Raw genomic sequence first — 22,285 nt, forward strand, 5'->3', positions numbered from 1 at the left:
TTATTAATAATCAATAGGTTGATGCTATAGATTTAATAATAAATAATTAATATTTTTAATATCAGTCATTAATAGAAGGTTGAGATTTATTTAAAATGTAGTTATGATCTCTATTCATTCTCAATTTAATTAAAAACATTGTTTCAAAATTAATTTAAAATATACTATATATAGAATATTTTGACTATAAAATGATTTATTGGTTTTATTATAACTATTGTGACCATATAATTAAATGGATTGAAAATTTCTATAGCCATCAATCTATGATAAGAACCAAAACACTAACCCCATTATACATATTGAATTAACCAAATTAAAAAATTCATAAAAGTTAACTAAACTATATCTTCATTATTATTATTATTATTGGAGTTATATAATATATAAAAATATGTTTATCCATGTAGATTCACCCCACTATTATTATGGAAATCCTTTAATTGGGAACATTTCTTCTTACATTACCATGGCTTAGAAATACCACATTCCCAATATGATGTGTTGATATGCCATTTTCTTAAATTAATTAATTTGAGATAATTTAATTAATATAGTATACCTAATTTGGACAGAAATCTTATCATTGATATGTCAATATTACCATGAATATTCCAACATATTCCATGGGGTTTAAATATCTACAATCAACCTAATAATTAAATTATAACTATGGAAGATCTATTCTTACTATCAGCATAATTATAGGCATATCTATTTTGGAATTTATTTCTAATTTAAGTTAAAAGAAAATATTAACATTAAATTAAGACAAACTAGGGAAGCCATATAAATCAAATGGATCGAACTGCAAATAAAATTCAATCCATGATAACCATCAAAATGGGTACCCCATTATTCCTATCACATTTCATAGATTAAAAAACAATATAAATTAACTAAATTATAACTTTATTACAAATTATATTGTGGTTATTTATAAAAAATAAAAAATTGCATGCATGTTTCAGTAACAACAAAAAATCTTAGTGGAAAATTTTAGCGGTGAAATATGTCAATATTGCTATGTTCCAACATATTCCATGGGGTTTAAATATCTTCCATCAACCTAATAATTAACTTATAACTATGGTTGTTAGCATAATTATAGGCATATATATTATGTGGTCGATCAATTTATGTACTAATTGCCAAACTGCAAAAGGTGGATCATTAATTCTTATTGGAATGTTTATATTATGTTGTTCTATTTACTAGTTATAACATTCCAACCAAATCTCCATTTCATGTTGTTCTCTTTATAGCTTAATATTGTTACTATCCAACTTAATATGTCATCAAACCTAGAATGCTTGGATGAAACTTCGTCAGTATCAGTTTGCTTGGATCGGGTTTTATCTTGACCATCATTTTCTTCTATAATTGTTATCGTAGTAACATGGGGTGAATCACAAGTCAAGTCGATGTTCATTTTTTTTTCCTGTTGGGTTCAGTTGACTATCCTTGGTCCTATGCCTATGATGAGCTTCTTTCTATGTTGAGTTTGTCTAGAGTTGATTATTTATGTTCCTATGTTTGTTGAACTACCATAATTTTCTATAGTAATATTTCAATGAATACATATTTTCCATGTCCAAGAAACTACAAGACGCTAGGCCCAATAGATTATTCTAGAAATTGTTCTAATTTTCTAGGCTTCTTTCTTTTCTACCCTTTATAGGGTATCCTCAAAAATATTTCATGCAATTGAGTGTAGATTCTATTGTTGTTGTGGGTCTTCTAGTTGAATACCTAGAAAGATTTCATTCACATTTATTGTATATGTTTACGTCCCTATTGTTTTCCAACTCCGTGAGTCTTATCTTGCAATATTCTTATGAGATTATGTCACAGGTACTAAGAGGTCAAATTTAAATGGTTGTGTATAATTATGCTTCCCTTTCTTCTTCTTTTTCAGCATCTAGAAGGAGTAAAAGTATATCCCCTTGTTCTTCTCGAGCTTGTGGTGGAATTGGGAATATTATGTTAGATTATTAACTGATCATATATATATTTGGTTAATTGTAGGTTGATACATAATCTCTTGCTGGTCTACATCTAAAGAGTCAACATACCAAACTTCAATTATTTGTAGGGACAATTGAATGTGGGATGAGGGAGGAAACATTGTTTGTATGTGTTGAGGTACTCTCCATCTATTGGAAGATTTTTAAATATTTCTGGAGGACTAATTAGTGAAGTTTGTTTCATGTCTAGCCAAATTAGTAAAGAGGGGAACCAAATGGACTTATTAGAATTTTCACATTCATAATGATTCATATTTAGCATGTCACCAATGTGTTTTTCCTAGTTGTATATTTTTCCGTCATGATCATTTGACCAATTTATTGTAGAATAGTGAGTTTATTGTTAGAGACTCTTCCTATTCATGAAAATGACTCTCTCTCATTAGGAAAATTATAAATAAGAAAAACATTGAGATATCAAAAGCTTAATTTAACTTAATATAAACATGAATAAATAGGAACTGAATAAAGAATATTTATTATTCGTATTGCATTGAATAGTGCAAATAGGAAAAAACCATATAGAAATACACAATTTAGAAATTTTATAATTTTGAAATACATATAACTAAATATAGAAAAAAACATATCTATACTTGATTAATATTAATTGATAGAAGGAATAATAGTTGAAATAAACTTCAGATACCAACATTAAGACCTTAAATGATCTACAAAATATACACGATCATTGTATCATCTAATGGATGAAATGTGAGTACTCGTCAAGATCATTACCATATGTTGACTCATGAAAAGTGTGTTTTGGGTCAATATTGATAATCAAAACCATTTCCATATGTTGGCTAATGAAAAGTGATTTTTGGGTCAATATCGATAATCAAAATATCATCTCCAAAATACACAACATTTATTATATTCCTTTCTTATGGGATTGAATTTGGAGTTACACTTCATTCAACTTTATCACTATGTTATGCCACTTTAAGTACATAAAAGCTATAGTTTTAATGCTATAGTTAATGTGTTAGATATTAAAATTGATGTGTGTTGTAAAATTTCAAGAATTACAATGTCATGATTGTGAAGTGTACTAGGGGTCATAGTTTCTAGAATTCATTGTGTTTTAAAGATCATAGTGCACTATGGTTTAATTAATTTTAGAGTTAGTCCCTTAAGAATTATCAAGTGTCATTGTTTTTTAATAGTAATAGTGGTTAGAGGTTTCATTATGGAAGGGTTTGTAATTATCTAAGAGTATGAGTGATCACAGTAAATTAACGGGTATGGGTCATATTATTGTTTGACATTCATAATGGTTTTTTGTTAAGGGGCACATACTGTATCAGATATTATAGTTGTTAGAGTGGTGAAAGGTTACATTAAATAAGTGGAACAATTTTGTGGGGGTTAATATACAGTGCAATATATAGAAATATCTAATAATATATTCATTATAATTATTGAATTTATAGATACATATATTAATATATATTTTTATAGATTAAAATATTATTGGCAAACCCAATGTGTGTTTCCTTATGATTGCCCTCATTGTTTTAATCCAATAACTAACTGGTTTTACTTAGAAAAACCCATTGATTTAGTAGCTAGGTTTTTGATACTCCTAGACTTTTAAAAAAAATAGGTTATCTCAAACTTTGAAATATATATTTTATTTATATATTTATCATTCAAATTTTCCAAACTAAAAGTATTTAGAAAAAAATATAAATTAATTATTTTTTAATTACTAATGAAGAGGATTATTAATCCATATGGCTTTAATGAAGATGATTATTAATCTATATGATTTTATTTATTAGTTAAAAAAGTTATTTTATTAGTGAAAAATGTTATTAAGCCATATGAATTTCAATAAGCTTTTTTTTTTTTCTGATTTAACCACTCTTCCTCAAATTTTATTTTGACAATTTTATTATTTAGCAAACAACTTATGTATAATTACTTTGACAATTTTATTATTTAGCAAACAACTTATGTATAAATACTTTCACCGCTTTTTGGTATTTGTATGAATTCAAACTAGGTCAGATATTGTGAGTCACTAAGATAAAGATTGAAATTTTAGATTTAAGCACTAACTTTGTGCATATTCTGTGCACTTTCAAGAAAGTAATTTACACATTGAGTTTTTAAATTTCACCCTAACTTTTTTAGCTTTGAAATTGTGTCTTTTTACTGTAAAGGAAATTAAATAGCGAGTCTTTCTATCTTCGAAACTGACCATTTTTTACTTCAAAAGAAAATAAATGTTATTTTAAAATTTAACTTTTAATTTTTTACTTTGTCATCAACTGTTTGGTCTTTCTCATTTTAAAATTGCCAATCTTTTACCTAAAAACAATTATCATTTTTTTAAAAATTTAACTTTTAATCTTTTTACTTTGTCTTTCTTTAAAATATAAAGGTTAATTATTTTGGTTTATATTTTTTTAATTTAATGGCTGACTTTTTTGTGGAGCAATGTAATTAATATTCCTTTTTCTAAATTTAGATTACTTTTGATTTTTTTTGGAATATAAGTGAAATTAATATTCTACTTTCTAAATTTAGATGACTTTTGTTACTTTTATGGGCTGTCTTCTTGAATTCGAGCCGTTTCCTTGATAGCCGTTTCTGCGGATTCCATAATAGCAATCTCTCCGTGCAATTATGTGATGATTTTTCTTGATGACGGAAACGATGGTCATGCCCAATTGTTCGCCGATAGTGCTTTCATTGGTAACGCCAATGTCGTTGCCTCTATCTTTGTTGGGAAAGCGTAACACTGACTATATGATATGGAGGTCGTGTGTTCGATGGAAGAGCGTCAGACGGAATATCCGGCCTGAATAAAGTTAACATATGGGGAATAACTAACAAGGAATAAAGTTGTAGGTCATTTAATGTTTTCATGTTGTGAGCTTTTGTGGTATAGTATTGATGAAAATCTTCAATACGAAGGGTGTGTACATTTCATGATATTTTTTTTTTGAAATGATGAAAGAAAATTTAGGATGCATAAATGTAATTATATTACAATTTAGTGAAAGAAACAATGGATGCTTCTTTTATTTCGTTAAATTTTTTTATGCATGTCCAAGTTTATTTCACCTTCATGGCTTCTTTTGATCACAAGGAGAACTAAGGAATTGTGATTATATTATATAATAAAAATATGAACATTTTTAGTAGAAGAGTTGCAATAGGAGGTGATGTAGGTGTTACCTATCCTAAACAATGTGTAATGTTGAACAATTATCTCCTTCTTAATGAAAAGTATTACCTTTCCCATTGAGTGTATATCTATTTTATTAGATTTCCATATATTTTAATGTTTTTCCTAAAATATATTTATTAATTTGTCAATAACCATCAAAAAAATATATTTTTATATTGTAATATCATTCTCTTCCAAATCACGTGGAAGGTGTCTTGCATATCTCACACTCATTCAAAGGGGGATTTTCGTGAATAATGAGGTTAGAGAAACATTAATATGTGTATAATGGTTTCAATAAACTTTGGTTTGTATCCTTTAAATTCCATTCGTAAAGAAATAAATGGGAATGCATTCGATATTTGCATATTTTTAGTTAAAAAAATCTCATTGACCATACATATCACTGAAAGTCAGTGAAAGCCATTGCATTGAATCAAAAATGCCTTAGATTTCAATACAAAGCCTCAACATTTAACTTAACATTGATTAGAAAGAATGAAAACAAAAAAAACCAAAAAACCAAAAAAATAAAAAATCATATTTTACACACACACACACACATATATAAATATTAGTAATTAAGAAAAACGTGAATACATAATTTACAAATCTGAAATACATAAAAGTAGATTTGTGAAATACATAAATAATGTTATTTTATTTATGATTCGTTAATTTTGTTATGTTGATAGAGTGTATAACTTATAATAGGAGTTCTATAATTTTAATTTAATTATCAATAATCAATAGGTTGATGCTAGAGATTCAATAATAAATAATTAATATTTTTAATATTAGTCATTAATAGAAGGTTGAGATTTATTTAAAATGTAGTTATGATATCTATTAGTTCTCAATTTAATTAAAAACATTGTTTCAAAATAAATTTAAAATATACTATATATAGAATATTTTGACCATAAAATGATTTATTGGTTTTATTATAACTATTGTGACCATATAATTAAATGGATTGAAAATTTCTATAGCCATCAATCTATTATAAGAATCAAAACACTAACCCCATTATACATATTGCATTAACCAGATTAAAAAATTCATAAAAGTTAACTAAACTATATCTTTATTATTATTATTATTATTATTATTGTTGTTATTGGAGTTATATAATATATAAAAATATGTTTATCCATGTAGATTCACCCCACTATTATTATGGAAATCTTTCAATTGGGAACATTTATTCTTACATTACTATGGCTTAGAAATACCACATTCCCAATATGATGTGTTGATATGCCATTTTCTTAAATTAGTTAATTTGAGATAATTTAACTAATATAGTATATCATTGATATGTCAATATTACCAGGATATTCCAACATATTCCATGGGGTTTAAATATGTACAATGAAACTAATAATTAAATTATAACTTTGGAAGTTATATTCTTACTATAGCATAATTATAGGCATATCTATTTTGGAAATTATTTCCAATTTAAGTTAAAAGAAAATATTAACATTAAATTAAGACAAACTAGGGAAGCCATATTCTTACTATCAGCATAATTATAGGCATATCTATTTTGGAATTTATTTTGAATTTAAGTTAAAAGAAAATATTAACATTAAATTAAGACAAACTAGGGAAGCCATATAAATCAAATGGATCGAACTGCAAATAAAATTCAATCCATGATAACCATCAAAATGGGTACCCCATTATTCCTATCACATTTCATAGATTAAAAAACAATAGAAATTAACTAAATTATAACTTTATTACAAATTATATTGTGGTTATTTATAAAAAAATAAAAAGTTGCATGCATATTTCAACAACAACAAAAAATCTTAGTGGAAAATTTTAGCGGTGAAATATGTCAATATTACTATGAATGTTCCAACATATTCCATGGGGTTTAAATATCTTCCATCAACCTAATAATTAACTTATAACTATGGTGATTAGCATAATTATAGGCATATATATTGTGTGGTCGACCAACTTATGTACTAATTGTTGGACTACAAAAGGTGGATCATTAATTCTTATTGGAATGTTTATATTATGTTGTTCTATTTCCTAGTTATAACATTCCAACCAAATCTCCATTTCGTGGTGTTCTCTCTATATCTTAGTATTGTTACTTTCCAACTTAATATGTCATCCAACCTAGAATGCTTCGATGAAACTTCCTGAGTATCAGTATGCTTGGATCATGTTTTATCTTGACCATAATTTTCTTCTATAATTGTTATCGTAGTAACACGGGGTGAATCACAAGTCAAGTCGATGTTCATTTATTTTTTTCCTTTTGGGTTCAGTTGACTCTCCTTGGTCCTATTCTTATGATGAGATTATTTATATGTTGAGTTTGTCTAGAGTTGATTGTTTATGTTCCCGTGTTTGCTGAACTACCATCATTTTCTATAGTAATGTTTCAATGAATACATATTTTGCATGTCCAAGAAACTACAAGACGCCAGGCCCAATAGATTATTCTAGAAATTGTTCTAATTTTCTAGGCTTCTTTCTTTTCTACCCTTTATAGGGTATCCTCAAAAAAGTTTCATGCAATTAAGTGTAGATTCTATTGTTCTTGTGGGTCTTCTAGTTGAATAAGTAGAAAGATTTCATTCCCATTTATTGAATATATTTACGTCCCTATTTTTTTCCAACTACATGAGTCTTATCTTGTAATATTCTTATGAGATTATGTCACATGCACTAAGATGTGAAATTTAAATGGTTGTGTATGATTATGCTTCCATTTCTTCTTCTTATTCAGCATATGGAATGAGTAAAAGTATATCCCCTTGTTCTTCTTGAGCTTGTGGTGGAATTGGGAACATTATGTTAGATTATTAACTAATCATATATATATTTGGTTAATTGTAGGCTGATACAGAATCACTTGCTGATCTACATCTAAAGAGTCAACATACCAAACTTCAATTATTTGTAGGGACAATTGAATGTGCGATGAGGGAGGAAACATTGTTTGTATGTGTTGAGGTACTCTCCATCTACTGGAAGATATTTAAAGATTTCTGGAGGATTAATTAGTGAAGTTTGTTTCATGTCTATCCAAATAAGTAAAGAGGGGAACCAAATGGACTTATTAGAATTTTCACATTCATACCGATTCATATTTAGCATGTCACCAATGTGTTTTTCCTAGTTGTATTTTTTCCATCATGATCATTTGACCAATTGATTGTAGAATAGTGAGTTTAATGTTAGAGACTCTTCCTATTCATGCAAAATGACTCTCTCTCATTAGGAAAAATTTAGAAATAAGAAAAAAATTGAGAGATCGAAAACTTAATTTAACAATACATATATTTAACACAATAATATAAACATGAATAAATTGGAACTGAATAAAGAACATTTATTATTCGTATCGCATTGAATAGTGCAAATAGGAAAGAACCATATAGAAATACACAATTTAGAAATTTTATAATTTTGAAATACATATAACTAAATATAGAAAAAAACATATCTATACTTGATTAATATTAATTGATCGAAGGAATAATAGTTGAAATAAACTTCATACCAACATTAAGACCTTAAATGATCTACAAAATATACACGATCATTGTATCATCTAATGGGTGAAATGGGAGTACTTGTCAAGATCATTACCATATATTGACTCACGAAAAGTGCATTTTGGATCAATATCGATAATCAAAACCATTTCCATATGTTGGCTCACAAAAAGTGATTTTTGGTTCAATATCGATAATCAAATATCATAATACACAATATTATTATATTCCTTTCTAATGGGATTAAATTTGGAGTTACATTTCATTCAACTTTATCACTATGTTAAGCCACATAAAAACTATAATTTTAATGCTATATTTAATGTCTTAGATATTAAAATTGATGCGCGTTGTAAATTTTCAAGAATTACAATGTCATGATCGTGAAGTGTACTAGGGGTCATAGTTTCTAGTATCATCGTGATTTAAAGATCATAGTGCACTATGGTTTAATTAATTTTAGAGTTAGTCCCTTAAGAATTATCAAGTGTCATTGTTTTTTAATAGTAATAGTGGTTAGAGGTTTCATTATGGAAGGGTTTGTAATTATCTAAGAGTATGAGTGATCACATTAAATTAGCGGGTATGGGTCATATTAGGGTTTTGACATTCATAATGGTTTTTGGTTAAGGGGCACATATTGTATCAGATATTATAGTGGTGAGAGTGGTGAAAGGTGACATTAAGTGGAACAATTTTGTGGGGGTTAATATATAGTGCAATATATAGAAATATCTAATAATAAATTCGTTATAATTAGTGAATTTATAGATAAATATATTAATATATATTTGTATAGATCAAAATATTATTGGTAAATCCAATCTGTGTTTCCTACCTCATTGTTTTAATTCAATAACTAATTGGTTGTACTTAAAAAAGCACATTGATTTAGTGGCTAGATTTTTCATACTCCTAGAGTTTTTAAAAAAATAGGTTATCTCAAACTTTGAAATAATTATTTTATTTATATATTTATCATTCAAATTTTCCAACCTAAAATTATTTAGAAAAAGATATAAATTAATTATTTTAATTACTGATGAAGAGGATTATTAATCCATATGGCTTTAATGAAGATGATTATTAATCTATATGATTTTATTTATTAGTTAAAAAAGTTATTTTATTAGTGAAAAATGTTATTAAGCCATATGAATTTCAATAATTTTTTTTCTTATTTAAGAACTTATCCTCAAATTTTATTTCGACAATTTTATTATTTAGCAAACAAACTATGTATAATTACTTTCACTGCTTTTTGGTAATTGTATGAATTCAAACCAGGTCGGATAGTGTGACTCACTAAGATAAAGATTGACATTTTAGATTTAAGCATTAACTTTATGCATGTTCTGTGCACTTTCAAGAAAGCAAGTTACACATTGAGTTTTTAAATTTCACCTTAACTTTTTTTAGCTTTGAAATTGTGTCTTTTTTACTACAAAGGAAATTAAATAGTGAGTCTTTCTAACTTTGAAATTGCTAATTTTTTAACTTCAAAAGAGTATAGTTGTTATTTTAAAATTTAACTTTTAGTTTTTTACTTTGCCATCAACTGTTTAGTATTTCTCATTTTGAAATTGCCAATCTTTTACCTCAAAAGCAATTAACAATTTTTTAAAATTTAACTTTTAATCTTTTTCTTTCCTTTCCTTAAAATTTAAAATTTAAATATTTTGGTTTGTATTTTTTTAATTTAATGGTTGGTTTTTTTGGGAGCAATGTAATTAATATTTTTTTTCTAAATTTAGATTACCTTTTGCTTTTTTGGGATGTAAGTGAAATTAATATTTTGCTTTCTAAATTTAGATAACCTTTTACTTTATGGGCTGTCTTCGCCGTTTCCATCATAGCCGTTTCTGCTGATTTCATAATAGCAATCTCTCCGTGCCATTATGTGATGATTTTTGTTGATGACGGAAACCATGGTCATGCCCAATTGTTTGCCGATAGTGTTTTCATTGGTAACGCCAATGTCGTTGCCTCTATATTTGTTGGGAGAGCGTAACACTGACTATATGATATGGAGGTCGTGTGTTCGATGGAAGACCGTCAGACTGAATATCTGTATCTTTGATGGAAGACCGTCAGACTGAATATCTTTGAAGATCATGTGTTCGAGAGCGTCAGACTGAGTATTTTAAAGGTCGTGTGTTCGATCTATATCTTTGTTGGGAGAGCCTCAGACTGAATATATGAAGATTGTGGGTTTGATCCTAGCACAATCACACACCTAGCACTTCTCAACTCTACTTGCAGTCACGCTGGAGGTAAGTAGCCATTTTTGTCAATTCGAATTATCTCAACATTCTTGAGCCATGCCTCTTTTTCTTCGATCTTTGTTTTAAAGTTTGGTTTATAATTTTTTCCTGCAACTATGGATATCCTTTATGGATAATTTTGTTTGCACATTTGAAGCCATGCCTCTTTTTCGAGCCTTGTTTTAAGATATGGTTTATAATTCTTTTTACATGTATGTATAGAGTTTATAATTGTTTCTGCAATTATGGATATAGTTTATGGACAATTTTGTGTGCACATTTGAAATATTGAACACTGGATTATAATTATTTTTCTGCAACTATGAAAATCACTTATTGATACTTTTCATGTTCTATTATACTTTTGTTCACACATTAAAAAGACTGTCACGATTCCATCACAACAATAAAAAAAATTATTATTTTTACCATATCCTTATCTATTCCGCACACATACCGCCACATCATCTTGTCTACTCAGCACTGCATCATACCACAACTTAAGTTTATTTGGATGTAACCTTTTCGGTTGTATGCGCTGGATGCATTACTTGGTAACCGGATGTAACCTTTCCGGTTGTATGCGCTGGATGTATTACATAGTAACCAGAGTCATATTCCGGCGTTCTGGTTGTTGAGCCGCATTAAATTTATTGGTTAGCTGTTTACTCCTATACAGAACACCTGGCCTACTCCGTATACTTGTTCTGCTCGGCCATGTGATCGGGCATGGCCTCGTACCCTCGTTCTCTGCGCTTTTCGGTTCCCGCTCTATTTCGACGGTGCGGATCATCAGATCTGGATCCGAGGGTGGAGGCTTACCGGAGGGTTTTGGGGTCCATGTTAAGTCGCTCCGAGTCCTCATTCGACTCATTTGGTCTTGGCGCCGCTTCCAGATTTTGGCTTGCCTCTCTGCGCACAGAGGTTCTCCCGTTATCTATTCCACCGAGACTCTGTTCGCTGTTCAGGAGCTAATCAACCAGTTCTTCCGGGGATTTCCTATGCAGGTGATGGTATTCACACGCAGACATTTTCGCTGTTTACTATTATTATGAATACTCTCTTTCTTACAGGGTCACACCGATGAATTTATGAATGTTAATGTATTTCTTGTTTTCGTTTGTGTGAAGGAGGACGCTACAGTCGAGAGACCCTCTGATATGAAGAACGACAGGTCTTCAGCAACCTGGCCTTCCACGCCACTCATCAGGTAGGCCCCCAACCATGCACGAATGATTTCTGGGTGATGGTTTGGGGTTTTCATGCTTGACAGTTGCTGCTACAGGGTTTATACATACCTATTTTTGTTTGCTTTCAGATTCCAATGATTGGCCGGAGTACCCAGGACAGGGTCCTTGGGGATTTTCTCAGAGGATAACGTGGTTTATTATGCTCTCAGGCTTCGTTGCCTTCAACCTGCCCCGTTTGGGTTATGATGAAAGTAGTTAGTTCTTGTCGATATGGGAGATGCCCACGGCAGTCCCAAGTAGTTTAGATTACTTGTTTTTCCTCTTCTGTGTCTCGTATATCATTTATCTGTTTGTAATAATGTAAGGAACCGAAGTAGTGAATGACTACTAGCTTGGAACAGGGCCGAGGACTTACGGAACCTCTCTAGTTATTCTCAGTGTATGATATTGTTTGTTTCGAGTTCGCAATTCCTTGGATAATGATATTTAACTCTGTATATGTAAATTTTGTTTTTGGGTTCGTCAGGAAAGTTTATTTAACAGGTTAAATCTTTGCTCTTGAGAGCCTTGGCTCCGGAACTTTGCAAGTTTGTCTTTCTGCAAATTATTGTGCATTTAATTTCATTACAGTCACTATATTCTCGTAGCTCTATGTTGTTCCTACTTTGTTATGGCGGAACTGCCATTGTTTCGTAAATGTAGGCATTTCTGTTCTGTTTACGATTAAGTGTTTCTCGAATTTCTAGAGTTCCTTACTGTTTGAAATATAATGGTTATGATATAGTAGTTGTTCATTTGGTTTCTAATAGTAAAGTTGCAATACTGCTATCGCATTTTTTTGTTGTTGTTGTAATTATGAAAGTCATTTACAGTTTGCAGCTCCATGTTAAATTATATGATGTTACAGCTAGGGTTTGGTACATGAGTTTCGAACTTCCTCCTTTTGTTATACATGCAACTGAAACTCAGGGTTGCTCATCCCTTCACCGTCTTCCTGTTTACCTCTGTCTAGCTGTATGTTTATTTTTTTTTATATATCTACACTACTGTTTGCTCTTTTCGGGAATAATCCCATACATAGTCTGAATCCGTATGGTTTCACTATCTCTTATTTTATGAACATCCATTCTACGGCCGATAGGGTTATCAGACCTGAAGGGTTTTCTACCAGTTCTAGGGAAACACCGGCTCAGGACCCGCTACCTTACCCTCTGCTACGGTTAACAGACTTATCCTTCATCGAAATTTGCTTATTTGTTTCTTTTATATGTATATAATAACACACTAATACACTACACAGTGATGTTTGATCTCTAAGTTTCAAAGCACCAAGAACTGTAACAGAGCCAAACCCTTCTTAACAGTCATTTACTGGCACCTCTGTAATATTTAATTTTAAGCAGATAGCATCACAGTATGCATAATAACGATAAGAAGATTGTGTAATCTTAAATAACTTCACTGTTATTCTACTATAATTTTGGCTACTGTAATTTTTCAGTTGACAAATAATACCATGGAAGCATATCCACTATTGAGACTAATTTCACCAGAAGCTTTTACTTACCTGGTCCGCCTGAGTTTGTAGATGCGCTACAAAATTTCACCTGTAATCTTTGTTTTCTTTTGACCACCCAACCATGAGATCCGTCGCCAGGACTGGAATCTCCCCCCGAGCTATCTTGCAGGCCCACAACCCTCAACAAGACGCATGCAACTTGTGCCTGGTTATCTGGTCCTTACCAGACTTAACCAATTCCTTTTTCTTTCACCTTCCTCCTGCCTGTCCTTACAGCGCAGATTTTTGCCTCCCCCTTCCCTTTTTCTCTGGAAGCCTTTCCAGTTAGGGAAGGTAGTTTGAGTGCAGTTTCAACAACTGTTTTTCTTTTCCAACTCCCTCTCAGAAGTTGCCAGCATTTCAAGAAGTATTTCTTTCTTAATATATTTTTAATACACATATAAATAAAAAAATACTATTAAAGTTTTAAAACAGTCTTCCAATGTTATACTTAATTCTGTCTTTTACCACAGTAAAATTCAAATATCTACATTCTCTGGGGTCATCACAAAGACTGAACACTTGGTCATCAAAGTTCGTTCTTAATCACTATATCGACCCAATCCTTCGCACTGAATTTTTGTGTTATGGTTACCTAGACATCAATCATAGATACCCGTAGCTTCAAAATTATGATCCAAAAAACTAGATTACGAGTTTGACTTTCATGCCTCTTTCTGGGGTTGTCAAATGGCTGATTGGAAATGTTTCTTGGGTGGGTGATACACTTTGATGTCTCATCTTTTTAACTGTATTTTAATATGAAAATAGATTCAGCATTTTTTATTGGAATTGGAATTTGGCTTATATTATATATTTTTGAAATTTTTAATACAAAAACAAATTCAACATTTTAAATTATATTTTTAAATATAAAAATGTATTCTTAATATTTTAAATATAAACATGTAGAAATATGAGTATGTGAAAAATAATCAAAAGTATTATTTTTTTTTTCCAAATAAAAGATTAGAATGTTCTCATGTTTTGATGTTCACCATTCTTACAACTTTGATATTGAAAATCATAAGTGGCCACACATAATTTTTATTACCTTTACCATAATTTTGTTAGTGAAATTCTGAAAATAATAGTTGACTTAAACTAGAAACTAAATTAAATTTTATTAATTAACTTATTGTTCTCATAATTACTTATTCATATTGCAATTTTTTATATACATTATTTGTTATATTATCATGTATATATTGATATCTGAATTATCACGGTAAAGAATGAATCAATAAGTATTATAAATAAAGAGAATGAAATGATATGCAATTTATTTTTTTTTCAAGTTTTTTGAGGAGGCTGAGGTGGAGGTGGAGGAGGTGGAAGTGGAGGTGGTGGTGGTGGTGGTGGATGTGGAGGAGGAGGAGGTGGTGGTGGTGGTGGTGGTGGTGGAGGAGGAGGAGGAAGAGGAGGAAAAGGTGGTTAAGGAGGAGGTGGAAGAGGAGGAAGTGAAGGCAAAGGCGGTTAAGGAGGAGGTGGAAGAGGAGGTGGAGGTGGAGGAGGTGGTGGAGGAGGAGGAAGAGGAGGAAGAGGAAAAGGAAGAGGAGGAGGTGGTGATGTTGGTGGAGTAGGTGGTGGAGGAGTAGACGGAGGTGGAGGTGGTGGAGGAGTAGACGGAGGTGGAGGTGGTGGAGGAGGTGGTGGAGCAGGAGGGAGGAGGAGGTAGAGGCAGAGGTAGAGATGGTGGAGGAGGAGGATGAGGAGGAGGAGGAAGTGGAGGTTGAGGTGGTGGAGGAGGTGGAGGTGGAGGAGGAGGAGGTGGAGGAAGTGGTGGAGGAGGTAGAGGTGGAGGAGGTGGAGGAGGAGGAGGAGGGGGAGGGGGTGGGGGAGGAGGGGGTGGGGTTGGTGGAGGAGGAGGCGAAGGTGGATGTGGTGGAGGAGTAGGTGGCATAGGTGGAGGTGGTGGTGGAGTTGGTGGAGGAGGCAGAGGTGGAAGTGGTGGAGGAGTTGGAGGTAGAAGTCATGGAGGATGAGGAGGAGGTGGAGGTGGAGGCAAAGGCAGAGGCAGAGGTGGAGGTGGTGGAGGAGGTGGAGGTGGAGGAAAAGTAGGTGGAGGAGCAAGAGGTGGTGGAGGATGAGGATTAGGTAGAGGTGGTGGAGGTGGAGATGGAGTAGGAGGAGGATAAGGACAAGGAGGCAAAGGTGGTAGAGGAGGTGGATGTGGAGTTGGTGGTGGAGGTGGAAGTGGAAGTGCTGGTGGAGGAGGAGAGGTCCTGGAGGAGGAAGAGGAGGTAGAAGTGGTGGAGGTGGAGATGGAGTAGGAGGAGGAGAAGGAGGAGGAGGTGGAGGTGGTGGAGGAGGTGGAGGTGGAGGTGGTGGTGGAGGTGGAGGTGGAAGTGGTGGTGGAGGAGGAGGTGGAGTTAGAGGAGGAGGTGGTGGAGGAGGAGGTGGAGTTGGAGGAGGAGGTGGTCGAGGAGGAGGAGGATGTGATGGTGGTGTTGGTCGAGATGGCAGTGGAGGTGGAGGAGGAAGAGGGGGAGGAGGAGGAGAAGGAGGATGCAAAGGTGGAGGTGATGGTGGAGGAGAAGGTGGAGATGGAGGAGGAGGAGCAAGAGGAGACAGAGTTTGATGTGGTGGAGGAGATGGAGGTGGAGGAGGAGGAGGTGTTTGAGGAGGAGGTGGACATGGACGTGGAGATGTAGGAGGAGGAGGAGTAGGTGGTGTAGGTGGAGGAGGTGGAGGTGGAGGGGAAGGAGGAGGAGGAGGCGAATGACCGGGTGGAGGTGGTGGTGCAGTAGGAGGTGGTGGAGGTATAGGTGGAGGAGGAGGAGGAGGAGGAGGAGGTGGAGGTGGAGGTGGATATATGAAAGTTAATTTAAGGTTCATGTCTTAAATTCAAATATTAAATTGTCACTCTCTTCTCCATTGTTGGAAATGAAAGCTACAGTCTCATGAATCCGAAACATATCTCTTCACATACATAATATCCTACTATTAAATGATAAGTAATTCATTTAGGAATATTTCCTCTATGCACAAATATAGTCATTCAAGTACATGAAATATATTTTACGTTTAGATCTGATATCTTGGCCAAGAATTTGAAGCATTTATCAAGATCAATCTTTTTTCTTTTTAAACCTTTTGTTAGTTCGTTAAACACTTATAGTTCTAGTTCTATTGTTCAATGAACCATTTGTTTCAGAATGACTGGTTTCATCTAATTATCATTGATTTAAAAAGTGTTGGGTTAACTTTGACGTTTTTTCTTGAATAAGAAGCCTTATGTTTTTTTTTATATTTACTTGATAAACATAGGTTATTACGAATCGTATATGGCTTTTTTTATTCTTTGGGTATTCCACATATTTTGCGTAATTATCATTACCTCTTTATATATCTAATGGTTTAAGGAAAGTAAATTAATTTCTAGTTCACTTTCTGGGATGACCTGAGCTTCTTTGTGTTTTAGAGAATCCACAATTTATCTTCTATTTGGTTTCAAAATATTTATCAGGAAAGGGAAATATGTTCTACTTGGCTATTTGTATGGAATAATGACCTATGCTCTAGCTTCCTATGTGTTCATTGTAGGGGATCTATTTTCATGGGAACAACATACCTTTGAGGGAAAGGCTAAAGGAGAAATACATGTAATTAGTGGAGGATGAGAGACTGTTTAGTGTATTATCAATTTTCAAGTTGAAATCCTTTGATGATACATATTTTGTAACATGTTATACTAAGTAATGAACATTTTTCTTTGTGGGCTATATTTTTGAACTCGAAAATTGTGGCTTTATAATGAGTTTGTGTTAATTGATTTTTTTATCATATAGGAAATTAACTTTCATTACATATTTTGTCTTTTAGTCAATCTCATTGCGCATTTTGTGTAATTTCAAAACATTGTGTATTAATCAACAATTATTAGAGTTCTAATTGAAGAAGAAAACACAATAGTTACTATAATAGTTACACACCAAGGAGTTGAAAAAACTTATAGATGGTGATGAACCACCAAATCCTAATGATGTTGGTTTATTTGAAGTGAAGTAATTGGATAATTATTTTTCTATTAGAGAATCAATGCATAAGAAGGAAAAATAACTTGATGTAATGATTAAATGACGGATTCACCAATAATTTACAAGATTTTATAATTAAGTGAATGATTCACTAATATTTTACAAGATTTTACAATTCATTGAAAGATGCACCAATATTTTACAATATTTTATATTTTTGTAAAATATTCCAAAAAAATTGATATATACTTGTAGTGTAGTAGATAATGACCATTAGTTACTAGTAGAAAGGAAAACAAGAAATCACATGAAGATAAGGAACATAGGAATAGAAGCAGAGAAACGATGTAGCAAAGAACCAACAAAGTGTTCCTTTATATTATATTCTCCTGGGAAGCCGATTACAAAAGATACAATGATGCTTACATTTCCATATATATATATATATATTATGTCGAGATAATCACAATAATTTAATTGTCAAAATTAATTTAGCATATCTAACTTAGACTCTTGACTCGACTAGAGAGTTGATCAAATTTTTAATATCAATTCTAGAATTGTTTGGGATGGTAAACTAAGTCAACTAGCCCCTCCAAAACTTGTACAAAATTTGATACACCATAGATTAAAAAATGTAAATCCTTATAATGAAATAAAAGTTCATCCAGAAGGGTGGTTGACTAATTAGAAAATCTAGTTTCATGGTCAATGAGAACTTCTTGAATTACATCTGCAAGATTTAAAATGTAAATTCCTCTTCTTTTCCCTTCCCTGGCTGACTGATTGGAACATTCAACTTCAATTTCCTGAGTGTGATGTTGTTGTTTAGAAGAGAGACCACATCCTAAAATATTGGCTCAAAGAAATTGAATTTATGTTGTGAGGAAGATGATCGAGATGATTGTGCTATTGCAGGTGCTAGTGTTGAAGTCATAGGGAATGGTGTTGGATAAGTAGTTGGTGCAAGCACTTGAAGATGTTGATCAAATATAGACCATTTCCATACAAATATACTTTCATGGGCATCAAATGCTTTTAAATATTTCAAATGTTGTACCTTGTGGGCTAGTGATATGTGCCCTGACAATTGTTGATCAACTAGTATTTGATGTTCTAATACTTGCACTTTATTAACAATTCCATGAAAATAATCAATAACATTGGCAGATTCTACTTTTACTCTCTTCCCTTCTCTAAACCACTGTCTCTGCTCCTGTTGTACTTGGGATTAATATTTTTCTCCTGTAAAACCTAATTCTCATGGGTAGACTTTGCTCGAGGTTGAGTTACTTGTCGGGAGTACAATTCTCAAATTAGAAATTATTGAGTTTATATCTAATCGCATGTGGGTGATAAATATATTGGGAAAATATTAAAAACATTGGGCTCTATGATATAATGTTTGTTCTAACTCTTCCTTTTCTTAGGAAAATTCTTGGTGGGCCTTTTGAATTATAGTGGATATTTTTTCATTCCCTTGAACTATCACTTTATCTTGAAATTTATTTACATGAGCAGTTAGTTTCTCACTGTGGTCGACTAATTATTGTATAAACTATTTGATTACAATAAGTGGATCATCAATTCTACTTGGATTGTTGATATTAATTTTTTCTATTTCCTGCTGCTAACATTCTAAGTAAATCTCCCTTTGTTGTTGCCATCTCTACTAAATCTTGCTACTATCCAACATCCTTATTTTAAATTTTTTCTTGGTTGCTCTCATAGAATTTTCTAGGGCTTCAAATATTTGTTTATCTCAAGCATGCCTTAGGTCAAGTTTCTTACTAGATGTTTCTTTTAGCCTTTCTTTATTTATGGAGCTCAAGTGTTGGGTGTATTTGACTCTACTAGAGGAACTTGTTCGTAAGTTGTAGGTGAGGTTGAGGTAACATATTTTTGTAAATTAATTTTCTCTAGAATTTCCTTTAATATATCTTTTGACATAGTACTCTTGTATGGGACTTCATCAGTATTAGCATGCTTGGATGACGTTTTATATTGATAATCCTTTTATTCGATAATTTTTGTGATAGTCACACAGGGTGAATTAGAAGTCAATTTGATGTCTAGTGATTGTCTTTTTTTCTCGATGCATTCACCCACCTGTCGTCAATTTTATGTCTTTGTCTAACTTCCATTTTCTATGCTAACTTTGGTTGAAGTGAATAGTTGATGTTCTTGTATTTTATGATCTACCATCATTTTCTATCTTCTAATTTCAATGAATACATCTTTGACATGTCCAAGTTAGTACAAGGTGTCTCGTCCAATAGATGATGCTAGAAATTGTTGCAATTCTACGCTTCTTTGCTATTTTACCCTTTTCTTTTGTATGCTCCAACACTTCTCAAGAAATTGAGTCTAAATTTTGTAGGTATTGTGGGCCTTTTAGTTAAATACCCATCAAAATTTCTTGTCAATCGGTATTATATGTTGATGTCTGAATCAGTTTTGAACACTGTGAATCTGAACTTGCAATCTTCTTAGGAGATTCTATGATAGGTACTTATATGTAGAATTTAAATGTCCTTGTGTATAATTTTTCTTTCCTTTCTTTCCTTTCTTCTTTTTTTAACCACAATCATTCAATGTAAAATTGAAAATATATCAAACAAAATAAACATAAAATTTAAAAATTAATTTACAAATTGATGTTTTCTAATGATAGAATTTTAAATGTATGTGGTTTTATTTTATGCTATGTATTTGTTTGTTGCGCTTTTGTTTGCTTGTGGTTGTTTGTTTGTGTATAATATTTTTACACATATGTAATATCATATACAATAATTACTTTTAGAATGAGTAGAATTTGTATATTAACTTATTAATCTTTAAATTGTTGTTTAATTTAATAAAATCTTATTTTTTCAACATCATGAATGAATTTGAATTTTTGTAAGCACCACTATTCAATGCACAATATTTTTTATAATTGTTTTTAATTAATATGATTTTTATAATTAGTTACAGGTTGATGTTTTATGATGATAGAATTTTAAATGTTTATGTTTTTATTTTATGAAATGTATGTGTTTGTTTGTTTATGCTCTTGTTTGTGTATAATTTTAGAACACAAGAAAGGCTTTCATTAGAATATCCCGTATGGAAGGTCATTGCCCAAATTGTCTATTGACTTGATACAAATCACCTCTATGATGATTTTACACACATAAAATATAATATGCAAGAATTACAGTCCCAATTAATTGAATGTGTATTAAACTATATATGTTAAAATTAGCATTTAGTTTAACAAAATTTCATTTATTTTAAATGACAATAACATCATGAATGGCTATGGATTTTTTGTAAGTATCACTATTCAATACATCTTTGAGAAGTATTTTTAATCAATATATATTGATAATTAGTTACAAATCCATGTTTTGTGATGGTAGAATTTTAGATGTTTGTGTTTTTATTTTATGTAATGTATTGGTTTGTTTGTTTGTGTTTGTGTGTCTATAAATTCTTGAACACAAAAAAACTTTTATTAGAATAACTTGATACAAATAACTTATATGATGATTTTAAACATGCATAGTATCCAATGCAAGAATTACACTTCAAATGAATTGAATGCTTGCATAGCTTATCTATGCTCAATTTAATAAAAGTTCACTTATTTTGGTAAATGGCCATGACATCATGAATGAAAATGTATTTTTTTTGTAACCACCACTATTCAATGTGTGTATTTTAAAATCACAATTATTTTTAATTAATATATTCTTATAATTAATTACAATTTTATGTTTTATGATAGAATTTCAAATGTTTGTGATTATAGTTTATTTTGTGTATATGTTTGTGTTTGTGCATATATAATGGTTTTACCCATACATAAAGATCGTATATAACAATTACACTTTAAATGAGTTGAATTTGGGTATTAACTTATTTTATGTGCAAATTGATATTCAATTTAATAACATCCCATTTATTTCTACAAATGATCATAACATCTATTAATTAACATATATTTCAATAATAAAAATAACTATAATATCACAAATGATTATGATGATAAACTTTTTGCAAGCACAATTACTCAATACATTTAAAAAATATACCACAAAACATTTATCATAATTTGCAAGAAATTATATACTTTAGAAATTTATTAGCTATAAATTGATGCTTTATAATATGTGTTTTTTTTTTAGGATGGGTTTGTTTGTACTGTTAATTTTTTCCTTTTTGTGTCATGATTTTACGAATACATAATATTAAAGGAAAATGAGGAAAAAGTTGAATCTTGTATTTTAACTCACTTATGTTCAATTTAATTTGTTTACAAATATTTTAATCAAAATATATTTCAAAAATAAAATTTTTATCCTTTGATTTAAATTTGTGTTTAATTTAATAAATTAATTTTCAAAGAAAACACATAATTCATTTAAAAAATATACAACTTTCTTTTCTAAACATGCTAAAGATGTCTTTTTCAAGGTTCTTATGTTTCCTCTAATTACAAAAGTGAATTGTAATAAGCCTTGGTAAATTTATATTATGACCTTTTTAATTGAATATTCAATTTCCC

General features: G+C 31.1%; 1 long non-coding RNA gene across 1 annotated transcript; it reads left to right on the forward strand.

The window, feature by feature from the left end:
- Positions 1-11,818: 11,818 nt before the first annotated feature.
- LOC149230063 (uncharacterized) lies at positions 11,819-12,700 on the forward strand. The gene is made up of 3 exons (XR_016247345.1): positions 11,819-12,012; positions 12,136-12,215; positions 12,324-12,700. It is a non-coding gene; the product is annotated as an uncharacterized LOC149230063 (long non-coding RNA).
- Positions 12,701-22,285: the final 9,585 nt, after the last annotated feature.

This window comes from Pinus tabuliformis, chromosome J, assembly GCF_031772625.1.
Source record: "Pinus tabuliformis cultivar Carrire ecotype Pingquan chromosome J, CPIR1, whole genome shotgun sequence".
NCBI classification, from domain to species: domain Eukaryota; kingdom Viridiplantae; phylum Streptophyta; class Pinopsida; order Pinales; family Pinaceae; genus Pinus; species Pinus tabuliformis.